At 51.0% G+C, this 20,494-nt stretch overlaps 1 protein-coding gene and 1 long non-coding RNA gene across 3 annotated transcripts in view; one reads left to right on the top strand and one right to left on the bottom strand.

The window, feature by feature from the left end:
* The window catches only part of Xxylt1 (xyloside xylosyltransferase 1), a 121,889-nt gene that overhangs the window by 16,003 nt on the left and 85,392 nt on the right, over positions 1 to 20,494 (bottom strand). The gene's annotated exons all lie outside the window — the stretch shown is intronic.
* On the top strand, positions 448 to 3,510 carry LOC127665739 (uncharacterized). The gene is made up of 2 exons (XR_007973491.1): positions 448 to 1,481; positions 1,606 to 3,510. It is a non-coding gene; the product is annotated as an uncharacterized LOC127665739 (long non-coding RNA).

The raw sequence follows: 20,494 nt of genomic DNA, 5'->3' as shown, positions 1-20,494 counted from the left end.
CAGGCTGTCTCTGGAAGGGAGCTGGGAACAGTATGTGTCAGGGGCTTCTAATGGCAGCAGAGTGACAGAGGAGACATGGCCATCTAAACCTGGCAAGTCTACAAGGCAGAAGGAGATGAGGCTTGCGTGGGCGGAGGAGGTGCTTCCTCAGGAGGGCGGCCAGCACAGAGGATGAAGCTCTGCTGGGGTGAGATGACCGTTTAGGAAACAGGATAGTGATGGAGGGACATTTGAGTAGGATTAATGCTGTGGACTTAAAAGATGTTTCAGCCGGGCGGTGGTGGCGCATGCCTGTAATCCCAGCACTCTGGGAGGAAGAGGCAGGCGGATTTCTGAGTTCGAGGCCAGCCTGGTCTACAGAGTGAGTTCTAGGACAGCCAGGGCTACACAGAGAAACCCTGTCTCGAAAAAACCAAATCCAAAAAAAAAAAAAAAAAGGGGGGCAAATTTTGTGTAGTACATATTTAAGCAATTTAAAACTGTGGCAGAGGAAGACAGGTGTGACTTTAAGCCTACCACTAGGGTAGTGAGTTTGAGGTTAGCATGGTCTACAGAGTTCCAGGACAGCAAGGACTAAGTAAACAGACCCTGTCTCAAATATATACGTGTCAGAGGAAAACAAGTCATTAGAAACAGACCCAGGACCAGATCTCTAGAGACTGTGCTGTCACTGTAGCTGAGACCCTCTCTCTCTCAGTAGTTCTTTTCCAGCCTAGAATCACATGGGTGGAGCAGCTTTCTCTCAGCCTATGTCCTAGTGCCACACGGGTTCCTCTACATGCTTTCCAAGGAGCTATGTTCCTGCAGCACACCTGAGTCTGGTGTGCAGCGGGGACACACGCCCTCACCTAAATAAAGTCGACCCCTTCATCTCTACTGCAGCCCGCTCAGGCACAGATGTCATCAGTTTCCATGTTTTCCAGAGCTGTGGACACCAACAGGAAGCTGTGGCGGCAGCTTGTGTAATTAGCATGGAATGTTCTGAGGCAGGCAGAGCACGTGGGGTAGTGACAAGTTCGCAAACATGCTTTCTGTGGAAACGGCTCTGTTTTTTCCTCTTTCTACCCTTCTCAGGAGACGGAAATAACAAACCCTGAGAGGAAAGCAGTCATTCTGCAGGGCTCCACATGTACAGAGCGGGCCTGCGGCCGATGCATGGACTCCAGGGCGGGCCTGCGGCCGATGCATGGACTCCGGGGCATGCTCCCTGTTTGTCATCACTCAGGCAGCGCATCCCAGAGGTTGCCTCAGTGCCGTCCAGCTGGGGTCCACACAGTCAGCCCAGGTGCAGTGTGTCTGCCGAGGTGAGACACCGCTGGCACAGAGCCGGGCGAGCACAAGCCCCTCTCCTCAGGCCACCGAGCCAAGCCACGGCCACGGCCACGGCCAGAAGATGCACCACCCAATGCCACAGCTGCACTGGAGATCTTCCTCAGTGTAAATGCTGCTTTTAGAAAAAGCTGCTTTTAAGTGTACCTTTGGTAAATATTTAAGATCTATTTCTTGCTGGGCAGAAAAAAGAGAGGAAGTAGAGTGTAAGATTGGGGGTGGGGGTGGATCTTAGCTTAGCTGGTCCCTGTGAAAGAAAAAAATCCCCTTCCCCAGGCCACTGCTCTGGCAGTGAAGGCCACACTGCCCCGCCCTCGTCAGTGGGCTTCCGATGGCCAGGGATGGATGGTATTTACCCTGGACCTCCTGTCTACACATCAGCGAGTGACCTGCTGGGAATGGATGCAGTGGCAGCACACTGTCTTGACACTGTGATCCAGCCAAGAGGCAGTTGTTTGCTATTCATCTGTGTTGCAGGAAATACTAAAAATACAAAACAAAAACAAAAAACCCGCCAACTCTCTGCCGGGCCAGATCACGCTCCCGCGCTCCTGCCGCCAACAACTCTCTCCAGTTAGCCCCCGCAGCATCTGGCTCAAGTGTCTAGGGAGCTCTAGTTCTTCCTCAGCCATAAACCCATGTAGTCCGTGATCCCACTTTCCAGTAACTAAATGGACTGCCAACCTGGAGGCTGCAGATCACAATACCCAGTAACCTGGAAGAATCATGACTCGTAAAGCTTAATTAACCAATCAGATTTATGTGTCAATAAAACCACAATTTACAAGATGCCACAACAGTGATTTCAGAGCCATTTGATAATGATAAAAGCTTTAACCGTGTGAAATCACAGCTACTTGTGGCTGTTACAACCACGCCGGATCAGGATCTTCTTCCTGTCAGCCCACCTCCATCTTGGCTTCTCCTTACTCTGAGATTCTCTGTCTCTGCAACTCTCAGTTCCAGCTCCCTTTTCCCTGTCCAATCACAGACCTCCTCTGAACTAATGTAACTGACCAGGGAAAATCCTGCAACACATCTGTCCTGACATCACAGTGATGCCTCGCCACGCTCCCCACTTCAGAAGACCCGCTCCCAGGCCAGGAGAAGCTGGGCCGTCTGGCCACGCCCTGTCCACCTCAGGCTCCTCTGCTCCATCCACACTGAAGCTCCTGATGACTCTGCATACGCCATTCCCCCCAGGGTCTTAGCTGCTGTGCCCTCCTCCCTCCCCATCCACACAACCACCTTTTAACCAAACCACAGCCCAAAGACCAATTCCTTTGTGAGGTCTGCAAGGACCCCCTATGCCACTCTGACCCATGAGTTATTAGACCACTGGGAACAGAGATGGTGTCTTTCCATACCTGAATCCTTGCTGCCTAGCCCAGTGCCTGGCACAAGGCAGGGACCCAGACCACACTCACTGAAGTGAAGTAGTCCAGACAGATATACTTCCACCAGCAAACAGCAAGGGCTGAACTTGACTTTCCTGAGGAGGGTCTCTATTGTGTGCACACAGCCAGGACTGCTGCCTGCATCTGGCAACAGCTGGCACAATGCCATGAGCACCCACAACACAGTGCACGGCCTCGAGGCTGTGACTAGGAAGCAGCATGCTATCTTCAGAGTCCGTTGGGCCATTTCCAGAGCCACCCAGGCCTGGCCACACACCGCCACACTGTACATCCTCTGCCTAATCAATTCACAATGCAGAAATAACAAAGGGCCGCAGAGCCTCCATTAACCTCCAGGTCACGAGGGGAATAGTGATGAGCGAACGCCTCAGAGGGCTGAGCAGAGCCCAGGGCTTTCTCCTCCTTTTCTTCCTTCCTTTCTTTCTTTTTTCTTTCAAGAAATGTATACAATTTCTATGTGCTTTAGGTAAATATTTAAAAACATTAATTAGTCCCAGAGACACTTTGTATACTATAGATTTCAGTGTAATCTGAGTAAAGTATGGTGGTTAGAAATGAATCTCTGATTATCATGTTTCCTGAATAGAAATGAGAACATCTGGCCCTCTACTAAGATAAACACACGAAATTGGAATACATCAGAAACTATGTCCTGCATGTCTTATTTTTTTCAACAGTTAGCAAAGAATTGATTTTAAATTGTATGTGTTTAATGTCTACAGTGTGATGACTTATATATACGTAAATGGTTATCAAAGTTAAATTATTTCATGTGTTCATTTTTATTGTGTATGTGTGTGTAGAATATCTATATATTCTATATATTGCTAAAAAGCTATACTCTTTTTAGCAGAAACCCTCACTATAACAGCATGATTACCTTCAATCCTCACAGTATCCATTAGATCTGTAGACTTCTCCAGCCTTCCACTGTCCTCCTACCCTGGCCTCCACGGCCTTACTTGTCACTGGCCTCCAGCTTCATCTCTGTGTACTGAATGTCTAGCTTTTGCTTTTGAGATTCCATGTACAAGTGGAATCAAACATTCTTCTTTCTGTGCCTGGCTTCTTTCCCTTAGCAGAAGGTCCTCAGTTCACATGTGTGTGGCAAATGGTAGAATATCCTCTTTCTTACAGGCTGAAGGATCTTCCAGTGAATGTTTATCACATTTTCTGTATCCATACATCATCCGTGCAGACTCCAGCGGCTTCCGTATCTGGCTGCAGTGAGCACTGCCGCCGTGAACGCGGACTGCAGGCTTCTTTACAGCACAGACTTCATTCCTTTGACTGTACATACCCAGGAGCATGTCTGCTCTCCACACTGACTCTGCAAGTCTACAGCGCCACCAGCAAAGGACAAGGATTTTCGTTTCTCCACAGCCTTACCCACACTCCTCTCTCTCTTCTTTTTGATAACAGTGTGACTGAAAAGGAAGGCTTTCTGATTTGTGTGGTTTGTAAGCATCTGTAGACTGAGATGACCCACTGTACTATACACTAATGGGAGGCTGGCACGGGCCAGGGCTGTGGGAGGAGGGAGGAGGGAGGAGGGAGGAGGAAGGAGGGAGGAGGGAGGAGGGAGGGGGATGCCCTGTGTGGGAAGGACATCAGACTGGGATTCAGGACATGAGACTGGGCCTAGCTTCTACACTGAGTGGTTTTATTTGAGAGTAAAGGAAAGTGCGGAAGCATTATCACACCCCAGGAGCCAGTATTGATTATTTCTGGACCCTTCCAAGCTACAAATGGCTGAGTCCTACAAGCTCAGGACCCAGAAGGAACCTAAGTAAGCTAAGACAGGAACTAAACTTACAACAACAACGATGCTCTTTGCCTTTTAGAATTATTGATTATACTTGTGTCCCCTTGACTCAAGGGGAAGAGGAAGAAACCACATTTTGTGTGACCTTTAAAACCTATCACATGGCCAGCCAGAGAGGACTGCGGCTCAGGACTTGGGCAACCGAAACAAAAAACTGGAAGAAAGAGTAACACTCTGCAATACAAATGGTGTCCGTGTACAGCACAGAATAAACCTGTCCCCAGGCTGCTCAGGAAGACAGGAGCTGGCCCTGGACTACCTCGATTCTAATGACAAAGATGACTCAGTATATTCTTTATGTAAAAAGAAGTGGGAAATAAGAAATAGGCTCCTGCATTACTCCAGGCCTGCTCTAGGCCAGGTGGACATTTCCAGAAACCAGAGTCTACACGGCAATGAACTGGAGACCTACTTCAGTTGGGGTTGGCAAGATGCACATGCACTATCTAGCCCGGCCACCCTAGGGTCATCCTGCTGAGACTTATAGTGTCCCCAGCATCTGGGACTCACCTTTCCTTTATGGTGACAGTGTTTCTTTTAGAGGTAGTACTTACAAGTTCCTACGAGGCTTCTCATTAATGCCAGGAAGCATTTTCCTGATATATATATATATATATAGCCTTTAGCTATTGATTGGACCCACACAAGCATTGATGCTTGCAGGGGAAGGAATGCTTTAAGCTAACTATTGAGTTCTTTACATCAGTATCCAACTTGTCATTATTAAATAAAGTGACAGAAAATAACCATTAATCACTGGTCATCACTTTAATCACGGATAACTCCAAAAGGTAGTAAGGCTTTTGTGGAGACCGAAAAAGCCTTCGTTTGGTTATCCATTAGTGTTCCTCTTCGAGGGAGAAGTGTGATTCACTGTGTGCTCCTTCCCTCAGCCTCTCAGGCAATTAACCATCACCTCTAGGTTGCGTGCCTCAGAGTGGCATCCCAATCTGTAGGCCGACCATTCACAGAGCACAGCCAATCAGTGTGTGGTGGGGGAGGAGCCACAGGAGGTCTGCAGAACGACTAGAGCAACTCCGGTGAGACCCCTGCCGGCAGTGAGCGATACTGCAGTCCTGTGTGCACAGCGCGGGAAGGAAACGGAGGGTCAGGGTAGGGGGAGGGAGGGAGGGAGGGAGGGAGAAGGAGAGAGGGAGAGAGGAAGAGGGAGAGGGAGCAGTAACCCAGTTTTAAGAGAAGCCTCATTTGTTCCCCCGTTCAGCGCCCGAGAGAGGCGTCCTCTCTGCACTCAGTCTCCCGGCCAGGTTGGAACCTCTAGGTTCTCCTCTGGAAGGCCAGGAGAACGGCAAGGGGACGCTCAGAGGGCCCTGGACATCTGGCCAAGCAGGCCACAGACAACAAACTGCTCCTGGGTGGTAATAAAGCCAGAGACTCCTTAGGGTCCTTTTCTGTTGGTAACAGGATTAGGAAATAAACCCCAAACACCTGGGGCATCTGCCATGCCTTGTGGAGCTCAGCACGCTGGCTCTGTCTGCCTAGCACGGCCTTCAACTTGCTGTTTCGCTTCAGCAAGGCAGCACGCGGTCTCCTCCCTCCCAGCGTCCTGAGGGAAGGAAGGGCTGTGGGCCCCAGGGTTTACTTCTCAGGGCCGCCAGGACCCTCCCCATCCCCCGCTCCCACCCGTGAGTGCCCACTGTAATTTCCTCAGTCTTTCGGAGCCCCCCCACTTCAGGCCGACCATCAAGGCCTCATAATCCTGTGCCCTCATGAGGCAGGCATAGGGAGCACCACCTCATTTTTTAAAATGGGAGAATTTAAACCCGGATATGAAAAAATTATTGGCTTCAGTTTCCACAGTGGGGCTCCCCTGTCCAGGGGTGCTGAGGGGGAGACCCCGTGTGCAGCAAATAAAACTAATGCCATATACAGTTGAATCACATCAACTTTAATACAAGTTGAGGATAGTACTGCCTGAGGAGGACGTTCTAAGGGCGCTCTGCACACCTCTCTCCGTGAGGAGTCTCACTCGTCGCTCCACACACAGACCAGACGCCAGTCAAGAGATCCTGGGGACCCTCAGAGGCGGCCCTGGCTAGCCACAGGCACAAGTGGGAAGCACAGGCCTCTCCTGTCAGTTCATTTCCCCTCACTAACGCTAAGCATGTACTGAGAACAGTTCTGCAGAGATGGTAAGTAGAAATGCAGAAATTACATCTATAAAAACATACAACCAGATACACCCAAGTACATATTAACTGCCTACTCTCTCCCCTCATTTGCAATTTAGCAAAATATTTCTTTGTTTAAAAAAAGAATTACATCTCCCGTTTGTAAAACATATTCAAAGTGAAACTCAATCTCTTCCCCCCGTTCTCTTTTCTTCATCTGTCCATGATAAATACCCGTGGGTGTGTGCCTACAGGGGACACACACACACACATACACAAGCACGCATGCACGCACGCACACACATGGGAAACATGCTGTACTGTCACCCTAGGAAAGCAACGCCCGGGATTTCTTTCTCTAAGAGCTGCTGAAGCATCCCTGAGTGGAGAGAGGGCTGGGCCCCAGCAAGCCTGGCACGGCGACAGCTCATCTGCTGCGGACTCTTCACCACAGCCCCAAAGTATATTTCCAAATACTGACCAGGCAGCGAAGTCTTACCTAAAAATGGGTGGCTCTAGACTTAGAAAGCAGCCCTGTCCAGCTGCTCCTCTAATCCGTCTCCTGACGCTCTCCATGCCTGGAGCAGGGGTTAGTATTCATTCCCAGGGCTGTGGGACCGAGGTGTTACCTGCTGCATGGCTTAAACAACAGACATGCCTCCTTCTGCAGTTCAGGCTCCTCCTGAGATCCCACCCCAGCCTCTGGATGTGTCTGTTACTAACTGACCACCTTTGCCCTTTCTTTTTTTGATGGAGGCAAAGCCCTGATCTCTGCCTTCACTTCCACATCCTCCCCACCCCCCCGCCCCCGCCCCGTGAGTGCCCGCTGTAATTTCCTCTTTGTAAAAGGGCAACAGCTGCACTGGATCACAACCTGCCCCACTGATCTCACCTCAGCCAGTGACCATGTCAATGATCCTGCCCCCCAGTAAAGTCACGTTCTGAGGTAGGACATCAACATAGAAGCCACTGGGAGATGAGGGAGGGGCCAGGAAGTGAGAGAGAGGAAGAGAGAGAAATGGAAGGAGGGAGAGACAGGCTGGGACTCGACTAACTTCTGGCTGGACTTGCACGCATCCACCCAGCTAGTCTAGTTGTCTGGGGTGGATGTCTGATGGGGTTGGCATTCCCTCTAGGGGTGCGTCTGCCATGGAGACCGGCTGGGCTTTAGGTTAGAGACTGGTACAAGTGGCCACTCGGGATATCCCTGTATCGGCCCGCTTCACCCGTCCACCACTCTGGCTGCCAACTTCATGATGATCCATTTTTCTCAAAGAAACCTGCTGTCTTCAGGCTGGTAAGGCTGACAGACAAGACTAATGTATGCTGTCCCCAGAGAGCAGTGGAGCTGTATTATCTCAGTTACAACAGAAGAGAATTCTCCAAAACATAGACTCAATTTAAAGTGGAAGTGCAGCGGCCCGACGGCTGCTTCCTGAGGGGAAAAGTGTAAATACGACTACTATTTACCCGCATACTTGTGTAGTTATTGTTCAAATAGAACGTGCCTGCTGCACATGCAGGGAAGCCGTTGGGAGTGGCTAGAAACACCTTAGGCGCTGACCTCTTGTACGGTGCACTTGGCATTACAGTGGCTGTGTATGTGCGTGTACACGCCTCAGTGCTGAGATTACTCCACAGTCTGTGTGCAGCCCGGCTGATGTGAGGGTGGAATCACTGTCTCTGAAGGCAACATTACTCACTGAGCAGAGGGTGGAGCAGGGCTCAGTGATATCTAGGTACAGCCTGACAAAAGACGTCTGTGATCAGCTGGACACCGGGTAAACATGGGGCGAGGCTGACTGGATGCCTCAGTCTTGGACGATCAGCCCACATCAGCCCATGCTCCCGAGCAAGACAAAGCCAGCCCACGAAGCCCATTCCCTTGCCAGGAGCACGCACACATGCACGCATGAACTGACGCATGCACCTCTAAGCTCACGAGTTCTGGAGTCTGACCCATGACCCTGGAAAAGGGACTGGTCCCCTTTGAGCCTTGCCTCCTATATGATGACAACACATCTGGGGGTTGCCGAGAAAACGCATTCTGTATCAGTAGCTCTCACACACGGCCTGGCCAAAGCTGGTTCTTGGTCCGTGGGACTTTTGGACATTTTCTTTTGCCATAGTAAGGATAGAAGAACCTTCTCAGGAGAACCTCCACCTGATTAGACTCACAGGATTTAAACAGAGGTGAATTTACAGCAAGGGCTCTGGCAACCCCACTTCTGACTCTGCTTCCGACAAGTATGTAAGAAGTTAGTATAATTTTTCTTAGAGTAACTGGTCTGCTAAGGACGTTTACACTTGCTATGTGCAGAGACTTGTTTTGAGGATTTTCCACATTTTAATTTTCAATTTTCACTGTAACTCTACAAGAGGGTACCATCCTGATTCCTACCTGACAGATGTGGAAACTGAGGCACAAAGACAGCCTGCCAAAGTCTCAGAGTTATCCGGCAGTGGAGTAAGGACTCAAGGCCAGGTTGTGAAGACTCAGCGCCCGGGTCGAATCCACAGCACGACGCGACGCTGTCTTTGTGAAGCTCCACTGACTGGACTCTGGCCCACATACACGTGCACCTTTTATTTAGCTTTCTGCTTCACTCTCTAATCATTTACAGCGCAAACTGCAGGCCTAGAGTTTCCTTGGAAGGAAAACTACATTACGTCCCCAAGACTCAACAGCAAGGCAGGCAGGACCCAAAGATGATCACGCGCACTCAAAGAGGACAGGAGGAGCCCAGGCAGCCCTAGATGCATTCCGAGCTGCTGGGAGAGGCAGCCAAGGGCCGGTAAGAAGCCTTGGCGGCCAGAATAGCACAGGCAAAGATAGTAACATGAACACTGGGCACAGCCTGAGGAGCAGCGAGCATTTGTCCAACTTGGCCCCAGAGTGCAGAGTCTATGCCAGGCCATGAGGCCTCGAGAGCCAGGCCCAAGGGAGTGAAATTCCACGAACACTCCAAGAGTCAATTAACAGAGAGATCAAAATCTGCTGGGGAACCATCTCTGCACTCCATCCTGTACTGGTGGCAACTTCTCCTGAAACCCCACCCAGTCCAGACCTCCCAAGGAATGCTTCACAGTGTGCCACCTTCTGCCGGTGGACCCCAGAACTCAGCTGGCCACACTGGCTCTCCCTAAAACCAGAGCCACATTTGTGCACCTATGACTCGGGGAGGGACTGAGGTCCCAAAGATGACCTCTGCCTGGAGAGCTTGGAAAAAGATTTCCATGTCTCCTGAGATCAGACTCAAGTTCCCTTTATATCCTGCATGTTATAAACACACCACTGTGGGACATCTGTTCTCCACACAGTGCTGACCTCAATCTGAGGAAAAGAAGAGGGTGGGGCACTCAGCAGTGAGCACTCTGAGTGGGGTACTCAGCAGTGAGCACTCTGGATGGGGCACTCAGCAGTGAGCACTCTGAGTGGGGTACTCAGCAGTGAGCACTCTGGATGGGGTACTTAGCAGTGAGCACTTTGGATGGGGTACTCAAAATCAATTCTTGCCCCAAGCTCTACTCCTCGACCCAGACTGCTGACTAGCAAGACCCAAATCATCATTAATTCTCTAGCACTTGAAATGCATCTGTCTCCCAAAGCCCATGTGTTACATGCCCATGAGAGAAGCAAGAAGCACATGTATTAACTGCAGTGCTGGGGAAACTTTGTACGCTCCATAATGAAGATGAGAATTACACACAAGTCTCAATGAGCTCAAGCAAATGTCAAGGCCCGTAAGACAGAGCAGCACAGAGCCTCCGATCTGTCAGTACATAAGACAGAGCTTTGAATCCTGACTACACACCTGGCCCAGGGGCTTCTCATTCTAGGAATGCTGGGAAAGAAACAGAAAAGACACAGCAGGTGATTGGTGGACAGGCAGGCAGGCAGTCTTAGGAAGGGAGCTGAGGTTCACTGGAGGCGGGCAGGGATCTGGGAATCTACAGAGCAAGGGGGTAGGACTGCCCCGCCCACACATCAGGCCAGCACAACCAGAGAAGATGGCTGAGCTGGAGTGGGCAGGAAAGAGGCGGCTGTATAGACTCATAATAAAAATGAAAATTATTATGGTCTATGGGATGAACAATCTGGAAACATCTATCAAAATTATAAATCTACCTACCCTTCAGCTCAATATCCCTGCTCTATGGAATCCACCCCTGGGAAATAAAAACAGGAATTCACAAAGACACATAAACACATTTATAAATAAATAATGGCATTACTTATACATTAAATAAAAAAGGGACAAAGTGAATGCCCACAGAAATAAGAATAACTGAATAAAATATAGACCACCATACTATAGAATAAATAAGAATGAAATATGAGGTGAACCTGCTAACTCCAGAGATGTTTTATGACGTATCGATGAGGCAGAAAAACGACCCTCAGGGAGTGATTAACGCGGTTCCAGCTGTGTTATGTTAAAGAAGCTTGCACATGCATGCCGTGTGTATTTAAATGACTACTGTAAATGGTTCTTACAAGAATAAATAATTGGAGTTATTACGATGAGCTATGTGGACAGGAAGAAGAGAGGGGCTCCAGACAACAGGGACTAAGGCTCCCCATCCCCTCACATCCATTCACGAAGCAGCTGCTCTTTGCCAACTGCTCCCACTGTCTGCAAGGTTCTCCTGAATCTAGACATGAGATGTCATCCCTCCTACATTCTCTCCTCTCTCACATGAGCATCTGGAGGGAAAAGCCACAGCCCTGCTGACAGAGCAGATGTCCTCAGTCAGCAGTTCCCTTCCCACAGCAATCCTGGACCCTGCATCAGCAGCATCTGCACGTGGAGACCGCTGCGGCCAGGGCAGCAGACTGGGCCTTGCCTCCTTCCGCTCCGGGCTTCTGGGGGGGGGGGGCAGTTTTCATGGGCGGCCACTGTCCCAGCCACAGGGAAAGCACATCCTCAATGTGTGAGGATGGCCACCCAGGGCCACAGTGCCCAGGGAGATGCCTCTGTGCTCCTGATTCCTAAGAGTGACCTGAAAAATGTCTGTGGGGAGGAGTTTTCTTTGATCTGAATACACATTTATTTTCTGGAAACTGTGCCCTCAAGAGAGTTCCTTCTCTCACTGCGGAAGTTCCTCCTCAGGTACCTACTGACAGGGAATGCTTGCAGGGTGCTCTCACCACTCACCCCCACCTCCACCACCCTCCCCCTCCCTCCAGGCTCAGAGTTTCTACTACCTGGGCTCTCTCATCTTAGCTCAACAGGCCTCCTCTCCCCACAGGCAGGGGCTGGGTACCTCCTCCTGCATTTCCTGGTCCTAGGGCAGCTGCTCCTCCGCAGAGAAACAGCTGTCTGGACAGCATGCAGGCAAACTCCCCAGGGAACACTTGTGCCACCCGAGAAGTGTGTGCAGAAGTCATGGGACAGTGTGGGGTGGGGCGAGGACAGTCGAAAGGCCTGTCTGAAACCTCAGGGGGAAAGTCCATCCTTTAAAGAAAGCTGGGTCCGAGTCACGGAACCAATGTTGTGATCACAAAAAGAGAAAAGAACGAGTAAGATATGTTCTATGGGTGGTGAGGTGTGGGGGAAGGGCATGCGTGCCTTGGTGGGTCCATGCCAAGGTATCCCTTCCCCCTGGGGGACCAGCCACAGGGTGGTATAGCATAGAATAGTTTATTCAGGGCATGGGAGGGGAGTTAAGAGGGTAGTAGAGGCAGAGAGAGGGAGAGAGAGGGAGAGAGTAGAGGCCGGCCATGAGCTCATGAAGAGAAAGGAAAGGGAAGGGAGGGGGGAGAGAGGGGGAACAAGGGGGCAAGAGAGAGAGGCAAGAGAGAGAGGCTAGAGAGAGAGAGAGAGAGAGAGTAAAAGAGGAGGCGGGGCCAAGCAGCCCCTTTTATAGTGGGCCAGGCCTACCTGGCTGTTGCCAGGTAACTGTGGGGCGGGGCACACCTAGCTGCTGCCACGTGACTGTGGGGGTGGAGTCCAGACAGTACCAACAGACTATCCCCTACTGCCTCCAACTGCTGTCACAGAACACGGATGGACACAGCTGCATCCAGCCTGGGCTCCCTCTAACCTTCTCTGGCACCAAGGACCAAGGCTGTTTCTATCCCTAACACTGATCTTCCTGGAGAAATAGTAATGCTTTCTGGTCCATGCCACACCACAACACCACTGAGTCTACATAGCAATGACTCGCACACGAAAGACACAAGGAGGACCGGCCTGATGCAAGCATGCTGTCCCCCAGAAGACAAACAGAGCACAGCTTCTTTCCAATCGCGCTGAGGCACTGCAGGCCCGCACCAGTCCTGGGCAGGCCCGCACCTCCACAGGCTACACTCCGGAGGCTGGGAAGGGAGCTGGGAACCACAGTGACTTAAACCTGAGTATAACCTGCCCATCCAGAAGTCAAGAGGCTGGGCCTAGAGACTTCCCTAGAGACAAAGACAACAGTGGGTCCTGGTGGTTCCCAAAGAGATGGAGATGAGGTTCCCTGCTTCAGTGGCATCTGAAGACTGTAGGTCTTCCTCAAGGATCTGCTGGCAGCCACACAATGTCAGTTCCCAGCTTGCAGCCTCAGTTGTTTTGATAAAATAGAGACAATACCTATGTAATAAAAGAGACAAATGGGCCGGGTGGTGGTGGTGGCGCACGCCTTTAATTCCAGCACTTGGGAGGCAGAGGCAGACGGATTTCTGAATTTGAGGCCAGCCTGGTCTACAGCGTGAGTTCCAGGACAGCCAGGGCTATACAGAGAAACCCTGTCTCAAAAAACCAAAAAGAGCCAAATAATCCATCAAGGAGAGACACGTGATCACGAGTGGGGCCACAGGATTCGCTATAGATATGATCTTATTATTTTGGCTGAACACAGGCAGTGAAAGGTGTTCTGTGACAACTGGGTGGCTGGCACCAAGAGCTGGGCCTGGGCCGTGGCACTGACTTCCCTCTAGTGAGATGAAAGGGGGGAGGTGCAAACTGTGTGAGGATTAAAGGCACTGAGGCAGAAGCCAGCTCCCAGCCCCTCCCCCACAGGTCCTGGCATCCGGAGCAGAGCCCAGGGGCAGAGCCCATGAGCAGGCCTCACTCTCCCAGAACAGTGCTGGGCCTTGCTAATGCCTCTTTTGTTCCATGCAGCACAGAACTCACAAACATTTTTAAGCTCTCCTGTGTTTTCCTAGCTGTTTGTTCTTTCCTCAGAGGTCCTCAGAGCACTGGGACGCTTCCAAGAACAACAGCTGGGAGCCCACTCTGCAGGTGTGACAACAAGGCAAGGGCCCCAGTGAAGGAGGAAAGACAGGAGGGGTCGTCGGCTGGCCAGCTGGCTGCTTGGGGACAACTGTGGCAGTAGGCTCCGTCCCTGGCTCAGACCCTCAGGGTGTAAGTTCCTGCTGCTCCTGCAGGGTTCCTGGGGCCTGGCGGCTTCTCTAGGCTCATGTCAACACTCACATGGTCGGTCTCTCTTCTTTCAGAAAGTGAAAAGTTTAGATTTCGAAGGCAAACATCAAGGACAGGATGATCTGCTCATAGGACTGAGCCGAGTCAGCAAGGTCAGTCCCATACACGGGAGTCCCACATCTGCCCCTCTCTGCTGCTCCAGGGCCTCTACCCAGCCTGAGAAAAGCTTGGCCCAGAGTCTTGAGTCTGCATGGAGTCCTGGGTGTATGAACAACCCACGTCTTTATTTTCTCATCAGGGAAATGGGCGATATTAACATGAGTTCTGTACTAACTGTGAATTAGTGACACAGGCACATGAAGAAGTATTGCGCCCTGACACCTAATGATGCCACATATGCTAGAGGCATCTGTCGCGCTACGCCCACTATCCCAACAGCATTTCTCCTAACGGGCCTAAGTCCAGCAGAAGTGCCCATGGAAGCAAACCCTTGTACCTACTGTATTATTCTTACCTGCTTCAGGAGCTGGCTATGCTCGGATGCCCTTGTCTAGGCTCTGAGGGGTAGGAGGAAGCCAGCTCTGGACAGCTCGTGTGCTAGGTACATGTGGAGGGTCAAACTTGGCTGGCACAGCTCCCACATGCCTCCTGAGCTGAGCTCCCTGGACTGAGTCCCAGGACTCCTTCTCTGACCTGCAGTCAGACTACATGTTTCTGCTCTGCCACAGCTCCTGGGCAAGAGTCTGGGTCTTTCTGGCAGGTGCTGAAGGCTGGGTCCCAGCTTTATGGCTGTGACTTATTCTTCCAGTGCTGTCGCCTTAGCTCGGAGCCTCTCTTTGGAGTCTAAAGGCCTAGAGACCACAGCATTCCCAGCTCAGGCCACCTGGGCCTCTTTGATGGGTCGGTTTGCTGGTTTATCTGTCCAAGTATGTGTGTGGGTATAGCTGCGTCACAGCATGTGTCAGAGAGCTGGTTTTGTTCTTGTGTCATGTGGTCCTAGGATCAGGCTCAAGTTGTCCTTCAGGCTTGGTCATGGGCACCTTTGTCCACTGAGCCACCCACCTGGCCCTACCTGTACTTCCAGACTGCGTTATACAAGAGGCTTTTCTGAGCCACCGAGGGACTCTACTGCCAGGCTCTGAATGGGCCCCACCTGGTCTTTCCACCAGGGGATGTGTCTTCCCTTTAAAGTACAACCTGGCCCTGTGGGCTGTGGTTGTGCTGCCTAAGCCTTATGGACAGAAATACAGGAAATACCACCCAAGACCAAAATTCAAAGACAGGCCTAAAGACAGGGACACGTTCTGCCTAACCAGACAGAACCAGAGGCCCAGCTCTCTGCATCCATGGCGGTAGGGAACACACCCGCGATGCTGATCGACTCCCACTCCACCGTGTGCTTCCCAGCTTCCCAGGTTGGTTTTCACACTTCCAGACTGTCAGGAAGCAGTCAGCCTGAAGAGTCTGGTCCTTTGCCACAGGGCCCCCTTTCCCATGCTGCCCGTCCCTGTGCCCCACTAGGAAGCTGCGTGAACCCTGCGGAGCTCCTCAGACTCCAGTGAAGCTTCCCCAGAGCGCCTTCATCTGTGTGCTTGCAGCAGGGAATCCATCCTGTCCCAAAGAACAACATCCCAAACTGAAACAGTAGAGGGGGGGTTGGAGAGATGGCTCAGCGGTTAAGAGCACTGACTGCTCTTCCGGAGGTCCTGAGTTCGATTCCCAGCAACCACATGGTGGCTCACAACCATCTGTAATGGGATCTGATGCCCTCTTCTGGGGTGTCTGAAGACAGCTACAGTGTACTCACATATACTAAATAAATACATCTACCTGGCACTGAGTGGCTCGTGGAGCAGCAGGCTGCAGACAGGACAGCTCTGCTGTCAGCTGGCCCTTTGCTGCTGGGCTTTCTAGGCTTGAATCCACTCATCAATGAAGAGAGAGTGACCAAAAGTTGGAAGCTGACAAGTCCCAGAACCTCCAGCGCTGGTGGCCTCGGTAGCTGGTGAGGGCCTCTAGCTAGTTCACAGATGGCTGTTTTTGCTATGTCCTCAAAGCAGGAATGTGAGGGAGTCCTGGGTCTCTTTTCTAAACGCAAATCTCATTTATAAGTGTTCCACCCTTATGGTCCAACGATTCCCCCAAAGGCTCTTCCTCCTCAGACCATCATCTAAGAGTTAGGGTTTCGACACCAACTGGGGGAGGGAACTCAGTCTATTTCATGTGTCTAAGGAAGCGCAAAAGACTGAGGTCAAAAGGTGGATGGGTTCTGTAAAGCTCCGGCCCTGCTCCAGGCTCCGGAGAATGGAGGCTCCCCGCTCAGTGACTATGCAGACACTGCCACGCTCGGCACTCTGTAACAGGGTATGCCGGCTACAGAGGGATGAGAAGGGTTGCCTTCTACAGTCCTTCCCTAGGGACCAGGCTCAATTCCACAGGAAGATCTGGAGAATTTGAAGAGACAACTGCCAGTGCCAACACCACAAAGCTGCAGGGCAAAGCTTGAGGAGGGAGGGAGTCTTTATCACACATCACTGACGACTGAAGGTGTAAGGAACCCGACTAGCCACCCCGTCAGCATGCTAACCTGGGCCAGACCTGCCCCCTGGCATCATGGGGCCCGGGATAGAACAGTCTGTGTCCCGACCCCACTGCATCCAGGGACATTCAGGAATTCAGAAGCAGGGATCCGGGACTGAGTCAGGAGCCCAGCATCTCCCTAGCTCTACAAAAGACCATGGAGGAGGAGGAAGAGAAGGAGGAGGAGGAGGAGGGAGAGAAGGAGGAGGAGGAAGAGGAGGAGGAAGAGAAGGAGGAGGAGGAGGAGGAGGAGGAGGATGAGGAGGAGGAGGAGGAGGAGGAGGAGGAGGAGGAGGAGGAGGAGGAGGAGGAGAAGAAAGAGGCGGCAGCGGCGGTGGCAGAGAACATGTCTCTTTCTTCTCACTCTCGACCTGGGTGCTGTCTACATTCTCATTTAGAAGTGTCAGTCAGTCCAGCATTCTTCTGGATGGGAATGAGGACCACATCCAGTCAGCTCGAACAAATTCCACCAATATTTTTAAGTGTCTTTAATATGTAAGACAAACTTTAAAAGCCCTTTCTTCTTCCTGAATGCTGAGCACTGCTAGAGGTAAGGAAAGGCTAGATCCCCACTGTTGGAAGTCCACAGCCTCTGCTCCCCAGAACAGAAGCTTCCTGCAGCTTGCCACTGGCACCCGCTCCCCAGGACCGCCTCAGTGGAAGGTAGACTACATCTTCAACCACAAACAGGTCACTGGCTGACCCGCCCTCCAAACCCACCATCTTCCAAGGTGGCTAATGCAATTAGAGTGGGACTGGTCTTTGTCAGCCGCTCCTCTTCCCACTGCGGAGGTTTAGGGGACTCTGGAAGAGCATGAGTATCATTAGCATCTCTGTAACAGAGAACTCTCTGTGACTCCTCGGGAGGCAGAGGCTGAAGGGCTGCGTCTGAAGACATTCATCTGCTGAATTATTAATGGGCTTGCAGCACCGCTCAAATTTCCAGTGACAGATGGCTTGGTGAGCTGATAGTTCTGAGACCAATTAAGCATGAGAGTAGATTTCTTTCTTTCTTTCTTTCTTTTTTTTTTGGATTTGGTTTTTCCGAGACAGGGTTTCTCTGTGTAGCCCTGGCTGTCCTAGAGCTCACTCTGTCGACCAGGCTGGCCTCGAACTCAGAAATCCGCCTGCCTCTGCCTCCCAGAGTGCTGGGATTACAGGCGTGCGCCACCACCGCCCGGCCGATAGTAGATTTCAAGGCAGTGCTGCAGCCCTGTCTTAAAACAGCAGAACCCACTGCAGGAAACCCACAACCTGCCTTCCTGGACCCTGGCATGCTCGTTGCTGGAGAGTGAGGCTTCTAGGTGCTGGTTGCTGGCCTGGATGTAACAACAGCACACAGGTCAGATAGTCCTTCAAAAGCCTGTGGTCCTTGGATTCTACAGGTCCTAGAGCCCTAAGTGTCATGGGACAAAACTGATCTGTCTTAAAAGAAAAAAGAAAAAAAAATCAATGCATTAGCTACTTCTATGTTACTGTGATAAACTGTGGAAGAAAGAGTGTTTTGGTTCAAGGCTCCACAGGGATAAGAGCCCAGAGCCAGAAGCAGGAAGCTGTGCGAAGACTGGTCACATCTTCAACCACAGACATGGGCAGAGAAAAAACTGGGCATGCCAGGTTGTGTGAGGAAGCACGTGCTTCCTCCAGCAAGGCTGCGCCACCTCACCAAACAGAGCCACCAACTGAGGACTAAGTGTTCAAAGGTCTGAACCTCTGGGGACACTCTCTTTCAATCCACCAGAGTTCAGAAAAAGGTTATCCTCAGTAAATCTAGGATTGTATTCCTAAGGGCCTCACAGTCTTGACTGCACTTCACAAGAGGGAAATAACACACGCGCGCGCGCGCGCACACACACACACACACACACACACACACGCATGCACGCATGCAGACCTCCATGTTCATAGGTTCCACATCTGGATTCACTTGACTACAGACTAGAAATAGAAGAAAAAGCCTGGACCTGTATTGACTGCATGAGTTTGTTCTCGTCTTCACTCTGAACAACCTAACAATGCCATACAGAGCACTGCTCCCACACTGAGTATCAGTACCTTCAGATGACTTAGCGTGAGGTGGGGTGGGGAGTGGCTAAGTCATAGGCAAAAGGGATGTCATTTTACATAAGTAAGGGACTTGGATAGCCACAGGCTTTAGCATTTGGTATGTTGTGGTGGTGACTGTGTATATAACCCAAGCCTCCCAGGCTTGTTTGATCAGGAAATCCTATTTTTCTCCCCACAGCATAATCTGTAATGGGGTTCCTTGGAACTTTGAAAAGTGTAGGTGTAGACCACAGATTTTTGTTTGCAGATAGAGAGAGAGCCAAGTACAACACAGACCCTTCTCCTAACTGACAGGGGGAACAGAAATGTTGCCTCCTCCTGTGTAGATGTGGGAACAGAAAGATGGGGCTGCTGTTTGTCAATGGATCATGCCATCACTGGGACACTTGCTAAATCATGGATGGCCTTCATCTGGCATCTATACCCTGAATAGGTGTCTTAGTTAAGGTTTTACTGCTGTGAAGAGACACCATGGCCAGCAACTCTTATAAAGGACAACATTTAATTGGGGTTGGTTTACAGTCTCCGAAGTTCAGTCCATTATCATCATGGCAGGGATGGCAGTGTGCAGACAGACATGGTACCTGAGGGGTAGCTGAGAGTCTATCTTGATCCACAGGCAGTAGTAGGAGACTGTGTACCATACTGGGCCTAGCTTGAGCAAAAGACCTCGAAGTCCCTTCCCCTGCAGTGACACACTTCCTCCAACAGGGCCAGACCTCCTAATTGTGCCATTCCCTATGGCCAAGCATTCAAAGGCATAGATCTTTGGAGATCATTCTTATTCAAACCACAACAATAGGGGAAACTCATTATGTACCATTATGCCCTCTGCAGGCTCATGGGTTGACCCCCATGACCCTCAACTTGTGTGTGACACCATCTTGAAGGCTGTGGGATCGTTACAGGTAGGGACTGGCTGGCAGCGGTCAGGCACTGGAGGTAGGTCACACCTGCCAGGGTTTTAGCCTGGTTTCTCTGCTTCCCAAGCACCTTGGCATAAACAAGCTACTACTAACACTCCTGGCACCACAGAGGAAGTTACATCTGCTATCTTGCCTTCTCTGGAATGGACTGTGAAACCCCTCTGAAACTGTAAGTCAAAATACCCGTCCTCCCTGGAGTGCTCTTGATAATGCTGTGTCATAGCATGGAGGAAAGCACACCTAGAAAAGTCTCTGCCTGGGACCAAGACAGCCAGTGTCTGCGAAGGCCTGGGGAGTGTTTGAGTCTTTGAGAGAGAGCACACTAAGCTGGCTGACGACTCCATCCTTTCCAAACAAACTTCCATCCTACCACCAACAATCTCCCTATAATAAAGATGGCCTCCCCAGGAGCTGCAGGGTAGCAGTCAAATGCCTCTGTCTAGCTTACAAAGGCCTCTATGCCTGCCTTTTCTAGTCAGGCCTCAGACCTGCACATCTGACCCCTGGCCTGAACTCTCATAGCCCCCGAATCCCACACAGCCCCCTTTACCCAATATGTCCTTTCTTCCTGACAACTCTCACCTGCCTTTTAGTTAACCACCTCTTCTTGGTTTTCTCCATCAGCTGTGACTGAGTGCAGGGTCTTTTCTATAAGTTTAGAGACCTTTACCACAGCAGCAGCCTGTCACCTCTGACCTGATTTGTACCTCCATTGAGCTACAGCCTTGGCAGTAGAGACATCTATCTGCCTCCTCAGGGTTTAAAACCCACAATACTGAAGGGCTGGTAAGCACCCAGTAGAAGGCCAAGTGCCAGCAATCATTTCAAGTTTCTTGGGAAGTAAAAA

The sequence above is a fragment of the Apodemus sylvaticus genome, chromosome 15 (genome assembly GCF_947179515.1).
Source record: "Apodemus sylvaticus chromosome 15, mApoSyl1.1, whole genome shotgun sequence".
NCBI classification, from domain to species: domain Eukaryota; kingdom Metazoa; phylum Chordata; class Mammalia; order Rodentia; family Muridae; genus Apodemus; species Apodemus sylvaticus.
Note: the sequence above shows the minus strand (reverse complement) of the source record. Positions and strands in the feature narration are given on the sequence as shown.